This window comes from Lissotriton vulgaris, chromosome 3_1, assembly GCF_964263255.1.
Source record: "Lissotriton vulgaris chromosome 3_1, aLisVul1.2, whole genome shotgun sequence".
In the NCBI taxonomy this organism is placed as follows: Eukaryota; Metazoa; Chordata; class Amphibia; order Caudata; family Salamandridae; genus Lissotriton; species Lissotriton vulgaris.
In genome coordinates this window covers 354,953,254-354,958,276 of record NC_141689.1, presented here as the reverse complement: position 1 = coordinate 354,958,276, position 5,023 = coordinate 354,953,254, and positions in this window count along the sequence as shown.

Genomic DNA, 5,023 nt, shown 5'->3' with positions numbered 1-5,023 from the left:
ACTAGTGGAGAGCAGGGAGCGTGGGGAGCGACTGCTACTGAGAGCGTCAGGGCGGTCACTACTATCGAGTCCTGAAAAGGAAAACCCTTGTTAACAAATACAGTACTGTATGACCTTAAAAGCTTGTGTGCTTAAGCAAAAACGCTATGCTGACTCGTACCCCTCCTTCCAGTACGCTATTACATGCACACACTATTGCCACATACTTCACCAGCTACACAATTAACAATTACAATCCACATACTCCATTACATACAAATAAACGCACACTTTAAAAAGCATGTGACCAAGAGGTACATCATTACATACACTAATCAGGGCAGAACACAGTATTAGATATAACAAAGACTGTCACAAATGTTATCAGTCAGTCAGTCACTAAGTCTTTATTGCGATTCTTCATCATAAAAGACTGACTGACTGACAAATGTTATCACAAACACGTCACATTTCCACGTAACCATCACATGCATGAGTCACAACCATGACAATATCAATTGCACACATCACGGTGATAAGTAACGGAAATAATTTGCATTACAGTCACCCAGATAAAGTAAACTGCAGCATTGTATGGGTTTCAAGATGAAAGGGGGCGGAGAGAGTGGGATAGAAAGAGAAGGAAATTGAAGAGGGCGAGCGGGGAGCAGGTGAAGGGGCAGGTGGACGCAGTGTAAGGGAAGGGAGCAGAAGGGGAATCTACGAGCTTGGGGATGTTGTGGCTGCACATTTGTATGCCCAAAGGCCACATCCGTTGTACACAAGCAAGTGTAAACACATTTGACTTCCTCATCTTTCCACAACAGGATAGATCAAGTAGAAATAAATAATAAAGATTGTATACGTTTTTTAAAGGTGGGTCTAATCACCTTCAAGTACCATTTCAACAGGGGTCCCGGGATAAATTACACTGATTTAAACGATAAACAAATGTATTGCCAGGTCAGAAATATTTTGCATGTCAGTCCATATACAGTGAAATAATAATGTAACCACTCATATAATCTAAACTGAATAAATGACATGTTTCCTTTCGTATTTGGGAACTATAGAAGAGAAAAAGATGGAGGTAAAACACTGAATAATCTTTTTGTAAAACACATGCAGAATACATGTGCATTTGTTAGTTGCTTTAAATAACTGTAAACAAATATATAATTTTAACAACATATTTTATTTAGCTGCTGCGTTTGTTAGAAAGAAAACATGACATTCCACTTAGTTGTAATGACAGCAAGAGGTATCAACCAAACGTATGCAAGTCGGTTAACCCAGTTTCTTTCAGAAGGCAAAACGTAAATCCATCAATTGACAGCCTTTTTGTATGTACTTCAGTTTGACTTTTTCCGAATTGCAGTTCAAATCCACACATTTCAAAAATCTATCGACAAATCCAAAGAAATGTCAGTGGTCGGAGACGAGATGGACGATGGCTGGCTTGCCTGCCTGGGAGGGTCCAAACTGACAATAATAATGCTAGGAGCAATGCGGGGGTGACCCAGTTTAAAACATTTGCAATGTGCACCTCAAGTGAACAGACAACATTGGCAGGGAGAACGCATGGATCACTCAGTTCGCATCTTAACCCCTACAAAACGGTGAGGCTGGTGAATCAGCATAAGAAATAAGGAAAATAATTGCTGGTTACCTGCCCTGATCCTTGAACAAAGCAGAACATACACACAAACCCCAATTTACAATAATGAAGACAAACAATACTGCAACTCCGCAGCGAGATCGCCATGATGTGCTTAAAATAGTGGAATCGTGTGGCAATAGAAATGGGAATAACCGAAGTGAAAAGTAAAATGCGCATAACACCATATTAGACTGTTAGAAACGCCGTAAACACAACAAATGAAAAAAAATGTGCACTTGTAAAATACATACTGCAACGAAGCAGAGTAACTAAAAAAAAAACGCAGCTGCTCTGCTTCATAGCATTATGCATTTTAAACCTGTACACTTTTGCTGCGGGATGTATTTTAAACGTGCGCACACTTTTTCTTTTAAAGTATTTGCAATACAATGCAATAGGTCAATAAGTTACAGCGAATGTTGTTATAAATAGCGCTGTATATAAATATATTCACAAATGATGTACATTTTACCAGACTTTAGTGGGCTTTTCATTTTTAGGTCTCGCCTGTGGTTAGCAGCGCGCATGCACTGCCCTCGCCATGCGACAACCTATTGGAATCAATACGGTTTCCAAGCTAGATGTGCACGCGGACGGAGAGAAGATGTGCACACGGGGACTGGATGCTTCACTGGCCGCGTGACACTCTGGGGACTTTTTTTTGGGCTCTGCAAACTGTATTTTTCAATATTTGATGCTTTTAATAGGCAGCGCGGAATACTGTGCTGCTTACTAAAAGCATCAAATATTGAAAAAAGAGTCGGCAATCGTTGATTGTGCTCATTGGAGTGAGTGTTTGCATCCTTGTATGAGGCAATTTTACAAGATTCACTGCTGTGTTTCGTCTCCTTGAGTGCGAAGGGGCTTCTGCTTTTTGGCAGGGGTATTTTTTGCTTTCTGAGCTTTTAAATCACCTTCGTTGTCATGCAGCATGCCCCTTGTATTTCGGCCTTTGGCGTTAGTGTGTTTAATAAAGATCCACATTTATTTCCTGCTGGCTGGGGGGCACGCGCTGTGATAGGGTGTGACCACGCTGCAAGGGCGCGGGCCGGCTCTCACTGAATGGTCTGGACGTTCCCTCAGCCCGAGGCCAGCAGAAGTAGCGCCCATGCCCAGTGCGTTCAGTGAGAACTGACCTACATGCATGAGAGCAGGCTGCGATGCACAGAGATGAAATGAGCGTGTGGCGTGCCGCCTTTCAAACATGACAATATGTGCGTGGCAATGTAATGCTTATGGATATAATGCGCGCACTGCACCACCATTCCTAAAGATCAGTGCACTGATATTCATACCTTCGAAATAAACTGTGCACTGCATTTCTAATGGAATGGAATGTGTTTGATGCGGTACTGTTATCTGTCTCACTGAAACGTGAATAGAATAGAATAGAATAGAATAGAATAGAATAGAGACTTGTTCGGAAGCAATCCACTTGTTTAACTCACCAACAAAGTTATTAATATGTTTAGTGAAAAACTAATACGCACCACACGAACACGCGGGTTAGCGAAGCTTGCTAATGTGTGTACTAACACGGATAACAATGAAGTAGGACTAATACCGCTTTAAACAGGGAAACCGTTGTGCGCATGCGTCAACTACATCTAGGCAGGATGACGTACTATCACTTGGAGGGAAATTCTGGCGCATGAGCAGAAGATACTAAAATGGAGTCTTGAAGAATCACGAGCATGGCATCTGCTTGTTTGGACTAAATCGAGTGGCTTTACTAATGCTAATGCGAGAAAAAGAAATTAATAAATGAACTGAGATAGAGTAGAGGAGGGTGGTATACAGTGCAAACACTTTATTTTTTAAAGTAACATCTGTCTTCTGACTTTTATAATTAGTGCATATTTGGGCCTCTCTTGCATAGCCAGATTGAATGGAGTGATGTTAAGTCCACGCATGCCCACGGAATGAAATCATGAAGGCCTTGACTGTGCAGTTGAATGGGAGCCAAAGGACAAGTGCAACATCCTGGGAACAGGATGGTGAGGAGTTCAACAATGAAGAAAGATATTTATGATCAACTTTAACTGTTTCTATGTTGTTACTTATAGTATATGGGAATGAAATGTATGAAAACAAAATAAGGGGATGGGTTTGCGAACTATAGCTGAACTGATTTCTAGTGACTTGTAGGCATTGTGTGATGAAGAACCCCCCCTTGCCTGACCAATCAGATTTCATATTTGTATGATATTGAAACTTTAGTGTGTGGAACATTCAGCAAAAAAGGTATAATTAAGGTAGTTTTAGTTAGTTATTCAGAACAGAGAATGCTGAGAGGAGATCTGAGAATGCTGGACCAGAAGAGAGCATTAGATGAAGAAGCGCATTGCAGGGAGGAGGGAGCTGATTGCAGAATCTGAAGCAGAACTTTCTATCCTAATTTAATTGGGTTAGATCATAAGATCGCGGAGGAATCTCGAGGAGAGGTCAACTATCATGTCCTGATCCCAGGGGACCCTTACCAGCCCTTTGGCCAGGGGATTGGTCTTCCACACCATCCTTGGTAACTATAACTGCTAATTATTTGCTGAATGTTCTTTTCTCTCTGTCCTCTTACTCTCTGACTATTGATTATTGCACGAGTCCGAGGCATATTTATGGTGATTTCAAATTGAATTTTCTCTCCTATGAATGAAGGTGACTGCACTGTATTGAATTGTTCAACTGCATTTCATTTAGATAAAGATTTAAACCTTTCAGAGCCTGTGGTTATTTACTTTTAAAGGTATGTTAATTATCACCATCAACTAGTTCAACTAATGGTCCATTGATCAGAGGAAAAAACTTGTTGTTCTGTGAAGGATTAGTCAGTGATGAACTAAAGGTACTGAATAAACTAATCCTAACAGTCTGTGAAATTTTACAGAATGCCCCCTTAAACCCGTCCAGCGGTTTCTACCATTGTGAGTTTTTATGGGCCCAGGTGAGTATATGTAGTGGAGTATCTGTTGTTGATGGACCGCTGGATCAGGATCAGGGCTGTAGTTTCTCCCTGTTCTAGGAGAGACCTGATGTAGTCACTGTCTGTGAATAGGACAGTTTATGTACTGTGATTTGAGCGGAAGGCAGATTAAGATGGATCCAAGAGGTTGTTGTTCTCCAGGTGGTTGGTAAGTTTGCAGTTGATTTCCAGAACTTTAGCAGGGAGATGGGACGGTAGTTCGTGAGCTCTTCCAGGTCTGTGGATGGTTTTTTGAGGAGTGGTTTGACTCTCACATGTTTCCATTTTTCTGGGAAGGTCGCAGAGGTGATGGAAGTGTTGAGGATGGTGGTGAGTTTTTCTGATGGTGCTTTTCCCCAGGTTAAACATGTGGTAGGGACAGGGGTCCCTGGTTCCTCTGGAGTAGGGTGGAAATCATGATGGTG